The sequence below is a fragment of the Ranitomeya imitator genome, chromosome 2 (assembly GCF_032444005.1).
Source record: "Ranitomeya imitator isolate aRanImi1 chromosome 2, aRanImi1.pri, whole genome shotgun sequence".
Classification (NCBI taxonomy): Eukaryota; Metazoa; Chordata; class Amphibia; order Anura; family Dendrobatidae; genus Ranitomeya; species Ranitomeya imitator.
The window spans coordinates 333,849,788-333,871,352 of record NC_091283.1 but is presented as its reverse complement, the minus strand read 5'-3'; the positions used below and the strand labels follow the sequence as shown (position 1 = coordinate 333,871,352).

General features: G+C 46.7%; 1 protein-coding gene across 1 annotated transcript in view; it reads left to right on the top strand.

Annotated features, from left to right (window-relative positions):
* The first annotated feature begins 2,421 nt into the window (after positions 1 to 2,421).
* The window catches only part of LOC138663606 (zinc finger protein 300-like), a 46,039-nt gene continuing 26,895 nt past the window's right edge, over positions 2,422 to 21,565 (top strand). Inside the window, exon 1 of the mRNA XM_069749868.1 lies at positions 2,422 to 2,465. The gene's annotated coding sequence lies outside the window, so the exon portion shown is untranslated. The remainder of the gene's footprint in view (positions 2,466 to 21,565) is intronic.

Below are 21,565 nucleotides of genomic sequence, written 5' to 3'. Positions count from 1 at the left end.
TTCCGTCAGCTGGCAGAAAGGGGTTAATAAAGTTGGTATGTAATGGGGTTGCATTGCCATATTCTGTTTGACCTGCTGGGATTTGTAGTGCTGTGCACAGTGGCGTAGGAAAGGGGGTGCGGGGGGGGCGGGCCGCCCCGGGCGGCACAATGCAGGGGGCGGCACAATGCGGGGGGTGGGCCGGCGGTGGCTGAAGAAGAAGATGAGAGAGAGAGCGCTATCTGCGCTATACCATTTGCTGGTGGGGCGGCGGCGGCCATCTTACGGAGGCCGCGCGTGCGCAGATGATGGTAGTGCTTCCCGGGGCTTCAGGAAAATGGCCGCGGGATGCAGCTGGAGATCGCGGCGGCCATTTTCTTGAAGCCGTGTGCCCGTGTGTTCGCATCTTATTATTACCCGCCGGCCCTAACTTTCACTTTAACTTTCACTTTCACATCTCCTGAGGCGGCTGCCACTGCAGCGATTCCAGGAAGGCTAACGCTGGGGATCTCTGACTGGCTGCACAGCAGCAGCAGCTACAGTAACAGATCACATCACATCGGATTCGAATCGGATCAGAAGATTCATTCAGTCAGATCATCAGAGGCAGACTCGCTGCGCTGGGGTCCTGGGGATCTCTGCATGCACAGCAGCAGCAGGCAGCTACAGATCACATCAGATTCGGATCAGATTCATTCAGAGCATCAGACTCTCAGGCATGCTGCGCAGCTGCAGTCCCTAACAGGTATTTTTAAGCACAGTTTTTATGTGGAATTTAATATTGGTTTGTGACTTTAGAGAGGGCCAGGCATCTAGGGTTTATGTACCACTTCCTTATGGTACTATCTAAATGTATATTGTATGTTGTGACCAGTGCAACACTAAGGCTACTTTCACACTAGCGTCGGATTCGGCCGTCGCATTGCATCGGGCCGAGATTCCGACGCTAGCGTTTGATGCGCCGCACAACGGGTGCAGCGGATGCATTTCTCCGACGCATCCGCTGCCCCATTGTGAGGTGCGGGGAGGTGGGGGCGGAGAGTTCTGGCCACGCATGAACAGTCTGAAAAAGCAGTCCGTCGGCAGCAAAAAACGTTACATTTAACGTTTTTTGCTCCCGGCGGTCCGCCACAACACGGCACAACCGTCGCATGACGGTTGCGACGTGTGTCAATACCGTACGTCGCAATGCGTCGCTAATGTTACTCTATGGGGCAAAACCGCATCCTGCAAACAACTTTGCAGGATGCGTTTTTTCCCCTAAACGACGCATTGCGACGTATTAAAAAAAACGCCAGTGTGAAAGTAGCCTTAGGCTGGCTACTTTCACACTGGCGTCGGAATCTCCCCGTCGCAATGCGTCGGGGAGAGATTCCGACGCTAGCGTTTAACGCTTTGCACAACGGAGGCAGCGGATGCATGTCTCCGGCGCATCTGCTGCCCCATTGTAAGGTGCGGGGAGGTGGGGGCAGAGTTCTGTCCGCGCATGGGGGGGGGGCGCCAAACTCGGGAACAGCCCCGGGCGGCAAAAGCTCTAGCTACGCCACTGGCTGTGCACCACCAGCAGCAGAAGTTGATACCAAGGTATAGTAGCATTTATACATTTCTGTTCCAGGTTGTGTTGAAATAAACTGATTTTACTATTCCGTATGCTGTGTTTATATATTTTGGTGTGTGTACAGTGTGTGTGTGTGTATGTGTGTCTGTGTGTACAGTGTGAGTGTATGTACAGTGTGTGTGTGTAGTGTGTGTACCGTGTGTGTGTGTGTATACAGTGTGTGTGTACAGTGTATGTGTGTACAGTGTGAGTGTATGTACAGTGTGTCTGTGTAGTGTGTGTACCGTGTGTGTGTGTGTGTTTACAGTGTGTGTGTACAGTGTGTGTGTGTCTGTGTCCAGTGTAAGTGTGTGTGTATACAATGTGTACAGTGTATGTGTGTCTGTGTGTACAGTGTGAGTGTATGTACAGTGTGTGTTTGTGTAGTGTGTGTACCGTGTGTGTGTATACAGTGTGAGTGTACAGTGTGTATGTGTGTCTGTGTCCAGTGTGAGTGTATGTACAGTGTGTGTGTAGTGTGTGTACTGTGTGTGTGTATACAGTGTGAGTGTGTGTGTGTGTACAGTGTGTGTGCAGTGTGTGTGCAGTGTGTATATACAGTGTGTGTGTGTGTGTACACAGTGTGTGTTAGCACAGTGCTTGTAACATGCCTTTATTTTTACAAATTATAATCTTATACAGCGCCAACACATATCACAACACTAGACTATACAGGTGTATAATGAGGCTCTCACTGTACAGGCAAACACCTGGAACGAGGACAGAGGAAAATCTAATTTTATTAAAAAAAAAAAAAAGAGGCGGACTGCCCATCACTACTGAGGCCTCTGATCATGTGACCCCCTGACTCCTCCCCTCTGGTGACCTCATCACAGGTCCTGTGCACACAGAGCAGCCATAAACCTGGAGTGCCAACCTGCCAGTGGAGGTAGGTGGTGGAGATTCCCCATTACTGGGCGCAGGGGGACATTAACCCCTTCAGCACTGAGGCACTTTTGGGGTCTCTGTGTGGTGTGAACAGTGAGGTAACACAGAGGTGTAGCTGGGGTTTGGATTCAGGGGGGCGAAACTTCTGAGTGGGCCCCTAACCAGGTAAGCTTGATTACAACTCGGTGACGCCCCCTAATAGTGGAGGAGAACCTCAGCAGATGACCGCGCTGTTACTGAAGATAATCTCTATATAAAGACCAATATAGATATTACCGCCATATGGTCAGTGGTAGATACCAGCCCTACAGAACATATAAGAGATCACAGCACAGTTACAGATAATGTCTTACAGCTGATGTTGTTTCTGATGGAATCATTCACTTTTCCCGTCTTTTCCATCTGGCCCAGACCGACATGACAACTTCTTCCAGCCAGAACTCGTCTGCAGAGAATACAACAAAGACACATTTCACTTCTCATATTCCAACCCCATCACCATCTATCCCAACCTGCACAAACTCCTCATCCTGCTGATACCCCAATACTGAGCCGCTGCTGCCATATGTGTCCCTATTACTGCACCTGATACCCCAATACTGAGCCGCTGCTGCCGTATGTGTCCCTATTACTGCACCTGATACCCCAAAACTGAGCTGCTGCGGTATGTGTCCCTATTACTGCACCTGATACCTCAATACTGAGCCGCTGCTGCCGTATGTGTCCCTATTACTGCACCTGATACCCCAAAACTGAGCTGCTGCGGTATGTGTACCTATTACTGCACCTGATACCTCAATACTGAGCCGCTGCTGCCGTATGTGTCCCTATTACTGCACCTGATACCCCAAAACTGAGCTGCTGCGGTATGTGTACCTATTACTGCACCTGATACCTCAATACTGAGCCGCTGCTGCCATATGTGTCCCTATTACTGCACCTGATACCTCAATACTGAGCCTCTGCTGCCGTATGTGTCCCTATTACTGCACCTGATACCCCAATACTGAGCCACTGCTGCCATATGTGTCCCTATTACTGCACCTGATACCCCAATACTGAGCCGCTGCTGCCGTATGTGTCCCTATTACTCCACCTGATACCCCAATACTGAGCCGCTGCTGCCATATGTGTCCCTATTACTGCACCTGATACCCCAATACTAAGCCTCTGCTGCCGTATGTGTCCCTATTACTGCACCTGATACCCCAAAACTGAGCTGCTGCGGTATGTGTCCCTATTACTGCACCTGATACCTCAATACTGAGCCGCTGCTGCCGTATGTGTCCCTATTACTGCACCTGATACCCCAAAACTGAGCTGCTGCGGTATGTGTACCTATTACTGCACCTGATACCTCAATACTGAGCCGCTGCTGCCATATGTGTCCCTATTACTGCACCTGATACCTCAATACTGAGCCTCTGCTGCCGTATGTGTCCCTATTACTGCACCTGATACCCCAATACTGAGCCACTGCTGCCATATGTGTCCCTATTACTGCACCTGATACCTCAATACTGAGCCGCTGCTGCCATATGTGTCCCTATTACTGCACCTGATACCTCAATACTGAGCCGCTGCTGCCGTATGTGTCCCTATTACTCCACCTGATACCCCAATACTGAGCCGCTGCTGCCGTATGTGTCGCTATTACTGCACCTGATACCCCAATACTGAGCCGCTGCTGCCATGTGTCCCTATTACTGCACCTGATACCCTAATACTGAGCCGCTGCTGCCGTATGTGTCCATATTACTGCACCTGATACCCCAATACTGAGCCGCTGCTGCCATATGTGTCCCTATTACTGCATCTGATACCCCAATACTGAGCCGTTGCTGCCGTATGTGTCCCTATTACTGTACCTGATACCCCAATACTGAGCCGCTGCTGCCATATATGTCCCTATTACTGTACCTGATACCCTGATACTGAGCCGCTGCTGCCGTATGTGTCCCTATTACTGTACCTGATACCCCAATACTGAGCCGCTGCTGCCGTATGTGTCCCTATTACTGTACCTGATACCCTGATACTGAGCCGCTGCTGCCGTATGTGTCCCTATTACTGCACCTGATACCCCAATGCTGAGCCGCTGCTGCCGTATGTGTCCCTATTACTGCACCTGCTGTGTGGTTCTCTGTGCCTTCTAAATTCAAAAGCAACCCTCTATAATATAGTAATAGCGGGTGCAGGTGCCCTAGAAAACAGTACCCACATTTTGCCCCCTAGAAAGTATTAATGCCCCCTATGTGCTCCTTTGACAGTCACAGTAACCTGAGTTCCACTATAAAAATAAGTGCCCACTTTACATTTTACAATGTCCCGAGTCTCCCCCCTGTACAGCTCCCCTATACACAGGATGAAGCTCTCTTATGCAGTCTAATGCCCCCTCACTGCATATATACTAACCCCTTAGTATCCCCCAAACCATTTGATAGCTCCAACACTGTAATCTCCACACTGTACGATAACCCCATGGATAGTTTCCATATAGAATAACGCACCAGACAATCCTTAATATAGTCCTTAATATAGTATAATACACTCCCCATAGGCAAACTATATAATATAATGCACTCCCCATAGGCCTCCATGTAGTATAATGTACTCCCCATAGGCAGCCTCTATATTGTATAACGCACTCTCCCATAGGCAGATTCTATAGTATAATGCAGCCCCCCCCCATAGGTAGTCTCTATAGTATACTACAGCCCTTAATAAAATGCACCCCCTAGGCAGACTCTATAGCATAATGCAGCCCCTAATATAATCCACACCCAATAGGCAGCCTCTTTAGTATAATGCAACCCTTGAAAGGAACCTCTGACCAGTTTTGGCCTATATAAGTTACGGCCATCACCTTTCAGGGCTGATATACAGCATTCTATAATGTTGTATATCTGCCCCCAACCCGACCTGTAAGAGAAGAAAAAGATCTTTTATTATACTCACCTACGGGGCAGTCCAGTTGAAGGGGTGTCGCACTCTTTGGTCCAGCACCTCCCATCTTTTTGCGATGCCACCCTCCTGCTTGCTTCATGTGGCTGATGCGTCTCTGTGTCATCCAAACAGACTCTTTGGCACTGCGAACAGGTGTCGTGAAAGGTCAAAGAGCCCTGGCACCTGCACAGTGCAGTACTTTGCTCTGCCCTCAACAGGGCAGAGAAGTACGCCTGCGCAGGAGCGCGATGATGAGGAGACTGTGTGGATGACGCAGTGACGCATCATTCACACGAAGCAAGCAGGAGGACGGTGATCATAAGATGGGAGGCACTGGACCTAAAAGAGCGAGACCCCTCTGACCAGACCGCCCCACCGGTGTGTATAATAGAAGTTATTTTTCTTCTCTCACAGGTTGGGTTGTGGGAAGATATTCAGCATTATAAAATGCTGTATATCAGCCCTGAAAGTTGATGGCCGTATCTCTTATCTGCCAAACCTGGTGACAGGTTCCTTTTAATATAATGCACCCCATAGGCAGCCTCTATAGCATAATGCAGCCTTTAGTATAATGCACCCCCCTTGACAACCTCTATAGCATAATGCAGCCTTTCATATAATGCACCACCATAGGCAGCCTCTATAGCATAATGCAGCCCTTCATATAATGCACCACCATAGGCAGCCTCTATAGCATAATGCAGCCCTTCATATAATGCACCCCCATAGGCAACCTCTATAGCATAATGCATCTCTTCATATAATGCAGCCTAGATACTAGTGATGAGTGAGCCGCTCTCCACTACTCGATCCGGCATCGGGAGCTCGGACAAGCTTGTTACTGGAGTATCGCAGGTGATGGAGCGCCGTGCTCGCGTTCCCAGCCAATAAACATGCGGGGATTGCCTGCCATACACGGTAGTGTTGTAGTCATGTTGGCTACTGGCATTATGACAAGAAGATAACCAAATGTCAGAACCAGTACACAAACAGTGGGTACAGAAAGTATTAATAATAATAATAATAGTCTCTATATAGCGCCAACATATTCCGCAGAGCTTTACAGTTTAACAGTTTCAAACACAACAGTCATAAGAAACAATGTTAACAATACAATAATCAACACAAAATAAGACGACTCTGCTCGTGAGAGATTACAATCTACAATGAGGTGGGGAGATACAAAGTACAGGTGTGTATTTACAATGATGTATTTACAATGATGGTCCAGCCATCTTGAGGTGGTGGGGGATAAATAGAAGTAGTGAATGGGCTACACACACACAAACCTAAAATGACTGATTTGGGACTAGGCCGATCTGAACAAATATGTTTTGAGGGCACACCTAAAACTATGCAAATTGTGGATGGTCCTAATATCTTGGGGTAGAGCATTCCAGAGGATTGGCGCAGCGCGGGAGAAGTCTTGGAGATGGGAGTGGGAGAATTAGTGCAGAGGTTAGTCGAAAGTCATTTGCAGAGTGCAGCGGTCAGCTAGACCGATAGACAGAAATAAGGGAGGAGATGTAAGGGGTGCCGCACTGTGAAGAGCTTTATGGATGAGAACAAGTAAGGAATGAAATAAAGTAAGAGGCAAAAGCCTCAGCCAGCTCACCGACCACCACAGGTGCACGGAACTTCGTGTTGACTGGACGTGCAATGACTAGGGTTGAGCGAAACGGGTCGTTCATTTTCAAAAGTCGCCGACTTTTGGCAAAGTCGGGTTTCATGAAACCCGATCCGACCCCTGTGCGGGGTCGGCCATGCGGTACGCGACTTTCGCGCCAAAGTCGCATTTCAATGACGCGAAAAGCGCCATTTCTCAGCCAATGAAGGTAAACGCAGAGTGTGGGCAGCGTGATGACATAGGTCCTGGTCCCCACCATCTTAGAGAAGGGCATTGCAGTGATTGGCTTGCTGTCCGCGGCGTCACAGGGGCTATAAAGGGGCGTTCCCGCCGACCGCCATGTTACTGCTGCTGATCTGAGCTTAGGGAGAGGTTGCTGCCGCTTCGTCAGAAGCAGGGATAGCGTTAGGCAGGGTCCATTAACCACCAAACCGCTTGTGCTGTAGCGATTTCCACTGCCCAACACCACCTTCGGTGTGCAGGGACAGTGGAAGCTACATTTTTTTTTTTTTTCCTCAGCGCTGTAGCTCATTGGGCTGCCCTAGAAGGCTCCCTGATAGCTGCATTGCTGTGTGTACGCCGCTGTGCAAACCAACTGCTTTTTTCAAAGCACAAATCCTCTTGTTCCTTCCTTTCTGCACGGCTATCTTGTTTGTTTGTCCACACTTTTTATTTAATTTGTGCATCAGTCCACTCATTATTGCTGCCTGCCATACCTGGCTGAGATTACTGCAGGGAGATAGTAATTGAAGGACAGTTCCTTTTTTTTTTTTTTTTTTTTTTTTTTTTTTGTGGGAGATTAAGATTGGTATTTCTGCTAGAGTGCCATCCCTGTCTGTGTCATCTCTCACTCAGTGGGCCATAGAAAGCCTATTTATTTTTTTGCTTGATTTGGGTTCTAAAATCTACCTGAAAAAATCACTACATCAATCAGTGGGAGAAAAATATTGGCCTCAGGGCTTGTGTGCCACTCCTTACTCCTGTGTGTGCCATCTCTCACTCAGTGGGTCATAGAAAGCCTATTTATTTTTTTGCTTGATTTGGGTTCCAAAATCTACCTGAAAAAATCACAACATCAATCAGTGGGAGAAAAATATTGGCCTCAGGGCTTGTGTGCCACTCCTGACTCCTGTGTGTGCCATCTCTCACTCAGTGGGCCATAGAAAGCCTATTAATTTTTTTGCTTGATTTGGGTTCTAAATTCTACCTGAAAAAATCAATAAATCAATCAGTGGGAGATTAATATTGGCCTTTGGGCTTGTGTGCCAGTCCTAAGCGTGCCATCTCTCTCTCTCAGATAGTGGGCCATAGAAAGCCTATTTATTTTTTTGCTTGATTTGGGTTCCAAAATCTACCTGAAAAAATCACTAAATCAATCAGTGGGAGAAAAATATTGGCCTCAGGGCTTGTGTGCCACTCCTGACTCCTGTGTGTGCCATATCTCACTCAGTGGGCCATAGAAAGCCTATTCATTTTTTTGCTTGATTTGGGTTCTAAATTCTACCTGAAAAAATCAATAAATCAATCAGTGGGAGATTAATATTGGCCTTTGGGCTTGTGTGCCAGTCCTAAGCGTGCCATCTCTCTCTCTCAGATAGTGGGCCATAGAAAGCCTATTTATTTTTTTGCTTGATTTGGGTTCCAAAATCTACCTGAAAAAATCAATAAATCAATCAGTGGGAGAAAAATATTGGCCTCAGGGCTTGTGTGCCACTCCTGACTCCTGTGTGTGCCATATCTCACTCAGTGGGCCATAGAAAGCCTATTAATTTTTTTGCTTGATTTGGGTTCTAAATTCTACCTGAAAAAATCAATAAATCAATCAGTGGGAGATTAATATTGGCCTTTGGGCTTGTGTGCCAGTCCTAAGCGTGCCATCTCTCTCTCTCAGATAGTGGGCCATAGAAAGCCTATTTATTTTTTTGCTTGATTTGGGTTCCAAAATCTACCTGAAAAAATCACTAAATCAATCAGTGGGAGATAAATATTGGCCTCTGGGCTTGTGTGCCACTCCTGACTCCTGTGTGCGTCATCTCTCACTCAGTGGGCCCTAGAAAGCCTATTTTTTGTTTTATTTGTTTTCTAAATTCTCCCTGAAAAAATCATTTTATTTTATTTGGTTTATAAATTCTTCCTTAAAAAATCATTTTTTTTTTATTTTTTTTTCTAAAGTCTCCCTGTTAAAAAAACAAAAAACAAATCAGTGGGAGATTAATATTTACATTTGCGCTTCAGTGACAGTCCTGCGTGTGTGGCATCTCTCTCATTTGTTGCTACCAACAACAGAGTGTGTAACATTGTGCCTGATTTTCGTTGTGGTCTCACCCACCTGTAAAGGGGTAGCTAAATCATACTGAAGTTATAGCTCACCGTGTAAGTTGTGTGACAGCAGCAAATACCGTTAGTTTGGTAACGTTTTTAAAACAATGAGGAAGTCTGGTGGAAGAGGTCGTGGCCGGGGGCGTTCATTGTCAGCTGGTAATGAGGGTAGTGGTAGTGGTGGAGCATCAGGTGGTCGTGGGAAAAAAAATATTACACCTAAGTCTGGAGCTGTGGAGCCAGGTTCGTCGTCTGGCTACACAAGGCCTCGCACGCTCCCTTTTCTGGGAGTAGGAAAACCGCTTTTAAAGCCGGAGCAGCAAGAGCAAGTTTTGGCTTATCTTGCTGACTCAGCCTCTAGCTTTTTTGCCTCCTCTCGTGAAACTGGTAAAAGTAAAAGCAGCGCGTCGTTAGTGGATGTTCACGGTCAGGGACAAGTCGCTTCCTTGTCCTCTTCAGCAAAAACAACAACAGAGAAGAATGCAGCAGGCGACACAATGGGTTACTCCATGGAGCTCTTTACACATACCGTCCCTGGCTTAGAAAGTGAAGCAGTTAACAGTCCATGCCCATTACAAGTTGAATCTGACATGGAGTGCACTGATGCACAGCCACAGCCAGACTACTATGCTGGTCCTTTGACTCAGACCACAACATTGCCCTCGCAGGGTGCTGATCAAGAATCAGACCCTGATGAGACTATGTTGCCCCATCACGAACGCTATACCACCGACCGACACGGTGACACAGACAAAGTTGCACACGAGCTACAAGAAGAGGTAATAGATGACCCAGTTCTTGACCCCGATTGGCAGCCATTGGGGGAACAGGGTGCAGGCGGCAGCAGTTCTGAAGCGGAGGAGGAGGGGCCGCAGCAGGCATCAACATCGCAACAGGTTCCATCTGCCGGGCCCGTATCTTGCCCAAAACGCGTGGCAAAGTCAAAACCTGTTGGAGTACAGCGTGGCCATCCGGTTAAAGCTCAGTCTGCAATGCCTGAAAAGGTATCCGATGCTAGAAAGAGTGCAGTCTGGCATTTTTTTAAACAACATCCAATTGATCAGCGCAAAGTCATCTGTCAAAAATGTTCAACTACCTTAAGCAGAGGGCAGAATCTGAAAAGTCTCAATACAAGTTGCATGCATAGACATTTAACCACCATGCATTTGCAAGCTTGGACTAACTACCAAACGTCCCTTAAGGTTGTAGCACCCTCGGCCAATGAAGCTAGTCATCAACGCAACATCCCTTCCGGCAGTGTAGGGCCACCATTTTCTGCACCACCTGCAGTATCTGTGCAGGTTTCTTTGCCAGGCCAAAGCAGTCAGGGTCAGGGAATCACCAGTTTCGTAGTAGGAAACACTGCATCTAGGGCACCGGCGGCAACAATACCATCTCCCACCGTCTCTCAGTCTGCCATGTCCACCGGCACCCCCGCTAGTTCCACGATCTCCAGCTCTCCAGTCCAGCTCACCCTACATGAGACTATGGTTAGAAAAAGGAAGTACTTAGCCTCGCATCCACGTACACAGGGTTTGAACGCCCACATAGCTAGACTAATCTCGTTAGAGATGATGCCCTACCGGTTAGTTGAAAGCGAAGCTTTCAAAGCCCTGATGGACTACGCTGTACCACGCTACGAGCTACCCAGTCGACACTTTTTTTCCAGAAAAGCCATCCCAGCCCTCCACCAGCATGTTAAAGAGCGCATCGTCCATGCACTCAGGCAATCTGTGAGCACAAAGGTGCACCTGACAACAGATGCATGGACCAGTAGGCATGGCCAGGGACGTTACGTGTCCATCACGGCACACTGGGTAAATGTGGTGGATGCAGGGTCCACAGGGGACAGCAAGTTTGGGACAGTTCTGCCTAGCCCACGGTCTAGGAAACAGTTGGCTGTAGCCGTTCGCACCCCCTCCTCCTCCTGCAGAAGCGAGACCTCGTCCACAGACCGCAGTCGCACAACCACTCCATCCGCAGCTGCCACTGTTGCACACCAGGTCTCCCATTATGGGGCAGCTACTGGCAAACGTCAGCAGGCTGTATTGGCTATGAAGTGTTTGGGCGACAACAGACACACCGCTGAAGTTCTGTCCGAGTTCTTGCAGAAAGAAACGCAGTCGTGGCTGGGCACTGTAGATCTTGAGGCAGGCAAGGTAGTGAGTGATAACAGAAGGAATTTCATGGCTGCCATCTCCCTTTCCCAACTGAAACACATTCCTTGCCTGGCTCACACCTTAAACCTGGTGGTGCAGTGCTTCCTGAAAAGTTATCCGGGGTTATCCGACCTGCTCCTCAAAGTGCGTGGACTTTGCTCACATATCCGCCGTTCGCCCGTACACTCCAGCCGTATGCAGACCTATCAGCGTTCTTTGAACCTTCCCCAGCATCGCCTAATCATAGACGTTGCAACAAGGTGGAACTCAACACTGCACATGCTTCAGAGACTGTGTGAACAGAGGCGTGCTGTTATGTATTTGTGGAAGGATACACATACACGGGCAGGCAGTAGGATGGCAGACATGGAGTTGTCAGGTGTGCAGTGGTCGAAGATTCAAGACATGTGTCAAGTCCTTCAGTGTTTTGAGGAATGCACACGGCTGGTTAGTGCAGACAACGCCATAATAAGCATGAGCATCCCCCTAATGCGTCTGCTGATACAAAGTTTGACGCACATAAAGGATCAGGCGTCTGCAGCTGAGGAAGAGGAAAGCCTTGATGACAGTCAGCCATTGTCTGGCCAGGGCAGTGTACAGGACGAGGTAGCGGGCGAACAGGAGGAGGAGGACGAGGAGTATGATGGGGATGATTATATTTTTAATGAGGAAGCTTTTCCGGGGCCAGTGGAAATTGTTGGCGCGGCAAGGCCGGGTTCTGGTTTTTGGAGGGACACAAGTGACGTGGATTTGCCTGAAACTGCCCCTCAACCAAGCACAACCACAGATTTGAAAACTGGAACTTTGGGCCACATGGCGGATTATGCCTTACGTATCCTCAAAAGGGACACACGCATAACAAAAATGATGAACGATGACGATTACTGGTTGGCCTGCCTCCTTGATCCTCGCTATAAAGGCAAATTGCAAAATATAATGCCACATGAGAACTTGGAACTAATATTAGCAACCAAACAATCAACTCTTATTGACCGTTTGCTTCTGGCATTCCCTGCACACAGCGCCCGTGATCGTTCTAACACGAGCTGCAGGGGCCAGCAGACCAGAGGTGTTAGAGGGGCAGAAATCAGAAGTGGCGTTGGCCAGAGGGGTTTTCTGACCAGGTTGTGGAGTGATTTTGCGATGACCGCAGACAGGACAGGTACTGCAGCATCAATTCAAAGTGACAGAAGACAACATTTGTCCAGTATGGTTGCAAACTATTTTTCATCCCTTATCGATGTTCTCCCTCAACCGTCATTCCCATTTGATTACTGGGCATCAAAATTAGACACCTGGCCAGAATTGGCAGAATATGCATTGCAGGAGCTTGCTTGCCCGGCAGCTAGTGTCCTATCAGAAAGAGTATTCAGTGCTGCAGGTTCAATACTAACAGAAAAAAGGACTCGTCTGGCTACCCAAAATGTAGATGATCTAACCTTCATTAAAATGAACCACAACTGGATTTCGAAATCTTTTGCCCCACCTTGCCCGGCTGACACCTAGCTTTCCTATGTAAAGGTCTTGCCTGTGGACTATTCTGAACGACTTTTCCAATCTCGTAATTTGCAGCACCTGATTGTCCAGCATCCGACATGTTAACACCTCCCTAAATGGCCAAAGTCCCCACACGGGGCCGTGGTATCGCCACTTGGCGCCAGCACCCGTGAGAGTACTGTTTGTCTGAAGAGGTGGGTGTGCCCGCTTTTGGTCGACGGCACTGCCACTAGGTCCCTCATAGTACAATAAAGTGTCTGGCGGTGGTGGTGCGCACCCAACGTCAGACACACCGTTGTAATATGAGGGGCCCTGGGCCTGTACCGCCGGCCACAAGACAGTCCCCCCCCCCAGGTCAAACAGTGCTCTACCACTTGCAAAATTTTCTCTCACAGCTCCACCAATGTTTAGTCTATGCGCTGACATCCTTCAATGCCTGGCACTGTCAATACCATTGTATTGACATTTTTCTTATGTTAGGCCTTCGAAGCCTGTCTGCGGTCACTCCTTCCACTAGGCCTCCACTGACCTGTCTACTGCTGCCCGTGTTCCCCTGGAACCAATTGTAAATTGCCTACATCCCAATTTTTGTTATGTTAGGCCTTCGAAGCCTGTCTGCGGCCCGTTCTTTCCACTACTACTACACTGACCAGGCCACTGCTGCCCGTGTTCCCCTGGAACCAATTTAAAATTGCCTACAGCCAGCCCAATTTATTATGTTAGGCCTTCAAAGCCTGTCTGCGGTCCCTCCTTCCACTAGGCCTCCACTGACCTGTCTACTGCTGCCCGTGTACCCCTTGAACCAACATCAGAAAATATAAAAATAAGTATTTTGCTTATAAAAAAGAAAATACTGGAGAGATATCAAATGCAGACATTTTAACATTAAAAACAAACACATACAACAAAAATCTGGTACAGTACTAAAAATGGCCACCAGCTACAATAACTTTCTCCTGCAAGTAGTTAACTGAAAGTTTTTTTCAATTTAAAACAGGTATGGCATCCACCGAGTGTTGTCCTGTCGCGTCTTCTTTATATTATTGCCAAGAAGATGCAAAACAATGAAAATAATAAAATCATTATTTACCAAAAAAATAGAGTAAGTCAAAACCACATTGCAAATAAACATTCATTACAAATAAAGAAGCAGGGCGCGTCCGAGGGCGAGTATATACCTAATAAGAATATAATCACCCTCGGACGCGCCCTGCTTCTTTCCGACAGCCTTCCTTCCTAAGAATCAGCCCTTCCGTGGTGTAGAGAGAGGGTGTGTTACACTCCAAGGTGTTCCCCAGGTTGCCTTTCCTGAGCTTCGATCTTCATGCTCTCGTTTAGTAGTTGTCGGAAAGTAGGCTGCATTAGGCCTACAAATTGGGTATGGGGTGGAGAGAGATGGTGTGTTACACTCCAGGTGTTCCCCAGGTTTCCTTGCCATTGCTTCGGTCTTCCGACTCTCGTTTAGTAGTTGTAGAAAACTACACTGCATTAGGCCTACAAAATGGGTATCAGGTGGAGAGAGATGGTGTGTTACACTCCAAGGTGTTCCCCAGGTTTCCTTGCCATTGCTTCGGTCTTCCGACTCTCGTTTAGTAGTTGTAGAAAACTACACTGCATTAGGCCTACAAAATGGGTATGGGGTGGAGAGAGATGGTGTGTTCCACTCCAAGGTGCTCTCCAGGTTGCCTTTCCTGAGCTTCTATCTTCAGGCTCTCGTTAAATTGTGGTTAAATGGAACAACTGCATTTGGCGTACTAGTTGGTTTGGGGCCTACTAACAGTGTCTGCCGCTCCTTGCTGTTCTCCTGGTTTCCTGTCCTGAAATTCCGTTTTCAGGCGCTCGTTAAGTAGTTGTTAATGTTAGACTGCATTTGGCCTACTAGTTGGGTTGGGGCCTACTATCGGTGTCTGCCACTCCTTGCTGTTCTCCTCCACTGAACAAAGCTGTGCCGCCTGTTTACTACGGTTGCCAATTTTGAACTGCATTTCGACTACTTACTGATTTGGGCCTACTCTCTGTGTCAGCCTCTCATTCCAGTTGTCCTCCACTGCAATGCCCCCTGGTTATTCCTGTGTTACCAATTTTGAACTGCATTTAGCCAACTTTATTCTTTGGGCCTATATCTGTGTTTCCTCCTCATCCTGCCCATTGCCCAGCCAGTGATAGAAGAGTCTGCTGGTACATTGACCCATAACGCAACATTCCCCGTGCACGCTACACAACAACATTGTGACCCTGCTGAAAGTCAGGTTGCTCTTCCCGCATACCATACCACCTTACACGGGGACAAAGAGGAAGGTGCAGATGAAAGTGCAGGTTCCTTCATCAGGTGGGGGGAGGAATACTAGTTGGCGACGTCACTGGCACAGGGCCTCTCATAGTACGCAAAAGTGTTGCTGCCGGTGGGAGGCGCCCCCGCCGTGCAAACACACCGCTGTACTTTGAGGGGCCCTGTGCCAGTGCCAATGCCAACGAGTGGGCCCCCCCTGCTTGCTCAGGTTCACAGCACTTGCAAAGTTGAAATACTTACCTCTCCCTGCTCCACTGCCGTGACGTGGTCCAGATTTCCTGGGCCCACTAATTACTTGAACCAGCCCTACCCACCACAACTTTAGCCAAATGACCCCCAATTTCAAATGCCTTCCAATTATTATAAGGTAAATTACGCTTGACAAGCTTCATTAAGAAGAATGGATGGTTTTGACATTAAAATGGGCACTCTAGGTGTTTTCCTGGCCCCCACTCACTGCCGACTATGCTGCCCCATTGACTTGCATTGGGTTTCGTGTTTCGGTCGATCCCGACTTTACGTCACAATCGGCCGATTTCACTCGACCCGACTTTTGAGATAGTCGGGTTTCGCGAAACCCGGCTCGACTCTAAAAAGGTCAAGGTCGCTCAACTCTAGCAATGACTAGGAAAATGAAAAAAGTCGTTCCAACTCCTTAAAAATGAAAATTCTTTATTTATCCATTAAAATTCCATGACACAGATGAAAATCCTTGTATAAAATGGATGCAAGCATATCAGAAACAGATATAAACGACGTGTTTCGATCTATACAGATCTTTATCACATCTTAGCTCTATCTCTTACACACTCTATTTTGTAAACTACATTAGTTGTATGACAATTTATAAACTGTTTTATGTGATATGTTTGAGAATTTTCGGAATTGTTAAATATTTTACTTGTGTGGTCATATTTGCACGTACTACATGTAGATGTTCCACACTTAAAAAACCCTTACTTTCTAACCACGTTCTGGATGTGGTTCTAGATAAAAAACAATCCTGGGGAAATCATATTTCCAATTGTTGGCCCTCTTCTGGCTACTACATGTATACCTTCCTCCAACAGATCTGAAAGAATACATCTTCATCTAAAATAGGTAACCATTTATTATTATTATTATTTATTTATATAGCACCATTAATTCCATGGTGTACATGAGAAGGGGTTACATACAAATTACAGATATCACTTACAGTAACCAAACTAACAATTACAGACTGATACAGAGGGGCGAAGACCCTGCCCTTGCGGGCTTACATTCTCAACAATAGATTGAGGCTTTCAGGAGCTCCGGTGTTGGTGAGGTGGTAGCTCCGGTAGTGGTGAGGAGGCAGCAGGGTCAGTGCAGGCTGTAGGCTTTCCTGAAGAGGTGAGTTTTCAGGTTCCATCTGAAGGATCTGAATGTGGTTGATAGTCAGACGTGTTGGGGCAAAGAATTCCAGAGAATGGGGGATATTCTGGAAAAGTCCTGGAGGCGATTGGGTGAGGAGTGGATAAGTGTGGAGGAGAGAAAGAGGTCTTGGGAGGACCGGAGATTACGTGAGGGAAGATATCGGGAGATTAGTTCAGAGATATATGGAGGAGACAGGTTATGGATGGCTTTGTAGGTCAGTATTAGTAATTTGATCTGGATACGCTGAGTGAATGGGAGCCAGTGAAGAGATTTGCAGAGAGGGGAACGGAGGAGTAGCAAGGGGAGAGATGAATTAGTCGGGCAGCAGAGTTAAGGATGGACTGGAGAGGTGCAAGGGTGTTAGCAGGGAGGCCACTGAAAAGGATGTTGCAGTAGTCAAGGCGGGAGATGATGAGGGCATGCACAAGCATTTTAGTAGATTGACGATTGAGGAAAGGATGGATTCTGGAGATGTTTTTGAGCTGGAGGCGACAGGAGGTGGAAAGAGCTTAGATGTGCGGTTTGAAGGACAGGGCAGAGTCAAGGGTTACTCCGAGGCAGTGGACTTCCGGTACGGGGGAAAGCGTGATGTTGTTAATTGCTATAGGTAGGTCAGGTATGGAAGATCTATGAGATGGAGGAAAGATGATGAGTTCAGATTTGTCCACATTGAGTTTGAGGAAGCGAGAGGAAAAGAAGGAGGATATGGCCGATAGACACTCCGGGATTCTGCACAGCAGAGAGGTGACGCCTGGGCCAGAAAGGTAGATTTGAGTCTCATCAGCATAAAGGTATGTAGAGAAGCCGCGGAGACACCATCACGTGTTTCTCAACGCAAGCAATAAGTAGTGAGGTCTTTCACCGGGAAGGAACAACCACAGGAAGGGCAGCATCCAAAAGAAAAAACACCTATGCCTAAACATGGTATCCATCCACAGACAGCTGTTTCGGGGTATTTGTCCCTCATCAGTGTGGAGTAGGAAACTGGCTATTAGGAGCAGTGCCTAGTAAAAGGACTATAAACATAAGGATGAATGACCTCGGGGAGATCAAAACATCCAACACCGCGGAGACACCATCACGTGTTTCTCAACGCAGTGATCCAGAACACTGCCCCCATCCCTTATGGGAAATATGCAAATGCATGTAGAAAAGCTGCATAGACACCATCACATGTTTCTCAACGCAAGCAATAAATAGCCAGGTCTTTCACCGGGAAGGAACAACCACAGGAAGGGCAGCATCCAAAAGGAAAACCACCTAGGCCAAAACATGGTATCCATCCACAGACAGCTGTTTCAGGGTATTTACCCCTCATCAGTGTGGAGTAGGAAACTGGCTATTAGGAGCAGTGCCTAGTAAAAGGACTATAAACATAAGGATGAATGACCTCGGGGAGATCAAAACATCCAACACCGCGGAGACATTATCACCTGTCATTCATCCTTATGTTTATCAGCATAAAGGTGGTATTGGAATCCATGGGACTTTATGAGTTGTCCCAGGCCAAGTGTGTAGATTGAGAAGAGTAGGGGTCCTAGAACAGAGCCTTGGGGGACTCGAACAGAGAGAGGGTGGGATGAGGAGGTAGTGTGGGAGTGGGAGATGCTGAATGTGCGGTTGGAAAGGTATGAGGAGGTCATTAGTGATTTTGGTCAGGGCTGTCTCAGTTGAGTGATGGGGGCGGAAACCAGATTGTAGATTGTCAAAGACCAAGTTAGATGAGAGGTGGGAGGAAAGTTCAGCGTGGACGTGCTGCTCCAGGAGTGTGGAAGCAAATGGGAGCAGCGATATTGGGCGATAGCTGGACATAGCAGTTGGATCGAGGGATGGCTTTTTAAGGATAGGTGTGATTGAGGCATGTTTGAAAGCAGAAGGGAAGGTGCCAGAAGTTAGTGATAGATTGAAGAGGTGGGTTAGGGATGGTATAAGTGTGGTGGTGAGGTTGGGGAGGAGGTGGTTTTGGAATGGGGTCAAGGGCACTGGTGGTGAGGTGCGATTTGAAGAGGAGACAATTAAGCCGCCCTTCAGTGATCTTGGCGACGGAGGTCATGGGATTTGGGCATTGGTCTGGTATACAAAGGGGTTTTGGTGGTTGAACAATGAAGACTTGCCTTGTTTGGTCGATCTTATTTTTAAAGTGTGTGGCAAAGTCCTCAGCAGAGATGAGGGAGGTTGGAGGGGAAGTGGGGGGGGGGGGGGCGGAGGAGGGAGTTAAAGGTTTTGAATAACTGTTTGGGGTTGTAGGATAGGGAGAATATGAGGGTTGTGAAGTAGGCCTGTTTAGCAGAGGTGAGAGCAGATTTAAAAGCGAGTGTTGCCTGTTTGAATGCAGTGACGTCGTCTTGTGAATGTGTTTTCTTCCAATGCCGCTCTGCAAGCCAGGACAGTTGCCGGAGCTTTTTAGTGGTGTTATTGTGCCAGGGTTGTCTATTGATATGTTGCACTCTGCCATGAACGAGATGGGCGAACGTGTCAATAGCTGATGCGAGAGTGGCATTATGTTTTTTTATTTGGCTAAATTGAGGACTATATTGTAAGCAGATGTATGGTTTCTTATTCTTATAATCTTTAACAAGGGAGGCATTTTGGATATACAATTTAGAGACAAGATACCCAGTGTATTGAAAAAGAGAAATGAGATTATGTACCATTATTGTTAGGTGTTTTAATATGTAGGATGTTAAAATGTAGATTATCTTATATTAGTCACAAAGCTATATACGGTGTTTAATACCATTAAGGACCTTAATTAGAATCATGTGATAATGTGACAATCATGTGATCACACCAGCTGATGCGATAGGCTGAGGAATACTAGATAAGTCCTTTGTGTAAGAGATGGCGCTAAGCCTTGATAAAGATCTGTATAGATCGAAACGCGTCGCTTATATCTCTTTTTCTGATATGCTTGCATCCATTTTATACAAGGATTTTCATGTTTCATGGAATTTTAATGGATAAATAAAGAATTTCCTTGAGAACAAGTACTTTGAATTGGATCCTATAATGAACGGGCAGCCAGTTCAACGACTGGCGAAGAGCGGCTGCATCTGAATACTGATTAGCCAGGTAGATGTTGCATTAAGGATAGACTGGAGAGGGGATAGTCGAGTGAGGGGGAGGACAATTAATAGAGCATTACAGTAGTCCAGGCAGGAGTGGATCAGGGCAACAGTGAGGGTTTTTGCTGTTTCCATGGTGAAAAAAGGGCGGATTCTAGAGATGTTCTTTAGGTGTAAGCGGCAGGAACGGGCAAGAAATTGTATATGGGAGGTGAAGGAGAGATTGGTGTCAAACGTAACACCTAGACAGCGTTCCTGCTGCCGGGATGTTATTATGGTGCCACCTCAATTATTCAGACCCCTTTACATTTTTTCACTCTTTGTTTCATTGCAGCCATTTGGTAAATTAAAAAAAGTTCATTTTTTTCTCATTAATGTACACTCTGCACCCCATCTTGACTGAAAAAACAGAAATGTAGAAATTTTTGCAAATGTATTGAAAACGAAAAACTGAAATATCACATGGTCATAAGTATTCAGACCCCTTCCTCAGACACTCATAATTATGTTACATGCTGTCCATTTCCATGTGATCCTCCTTGAGATGTTTCTACTACTTCATTGGATTTTCTCGCCGGCTTGCAAAATGGACATAGAATGGATCCATAGTTACATAGTTACATAGTTACATAGTTATTAAGGTTGAAGGAAGACTATATGTCCATCTAGTTCAACCCATAGCCTAACCTAACATGCCCTAACATGTTGATCCAGAGGAAGGCAAAAAAAACCCATGTGCAAAGAGTAAGCTCCACATTGGGGAAAAAAATTCCTTCCCGACTCCACATACGGCAATCAGACTAGTTCCCTGGATCAACGCCCTATCAAGGAATCTAGTGTATATACCCTGTAACATTATACTTTTCCAGAAAGGTATCCAGTCCCCTCTTAAATTTAAGTAATGAATCACTCATTACAACATCACACGGCAGAGAGTTCCATAGTCTCACTGCTCTTACAGTAAAGAATCCGTGTCTGTTATTATGCTTAAACCTTTTTTCCTCCAACCGCAGAGGATGCCCCCTTGTCCCTGTTTCAGGTCTATGATTAAAAAGATCATCAGAAAGGTCTTTGTACTGTCCCCTCATATATTTATACATTAAAATGAGATCACCCCTTAGTCTTCGTTTTTCCAAACTAAATAGCCCCAAGTGTAATAACCTATCTTGGTATTGCAGACCCCCCAGTCCTCTAATAACATTGGTCGCTCTTCTCTGCACCCGCTCCAGTTCAGCTATGTCTTTCTTAAACACCGGAGACCAGAACTGTGCACAGTATTCTAAGTGTGGTCGAACCATGGCCCCAAATATTTGTAAAAACATATATACGGTATATATATACATATATATTGCCCCCCCCCCGGCTAAAAATGTCTGCCCCCAGCCACCCCATAAAAGGCACATCTGTAAGATGCACCTATTCTGGCACTTAGCCTCTCTCTTCCCACTCCTGAGTAGTGGTGGGATATGGGATAATAAAGGGTTAATGTCACCTTGCTATTGTAAGGTGACATTAAGCCAGGTTAATAATGGAGAGGTGTCAATAAGACACCTATCCATTATTAATCCTATTTTCATAAAGGGTTAAAAGAAACACACACACATTAGGAAAAAAGTATTTTAATGAAATAAAGACACATGGTGTTGTAATAGTTTATTAAACGCTCAATCCAATTGAAGACACTTGTCACTTGAAACAAAGTTAAAATAAAAAACAACAATATCCCATACCTCTCTGGCATTACAGTCAAGTCCCACGAAGTAAATCCATGAGAAGGACTTAATTAATTTTACAAGCAGA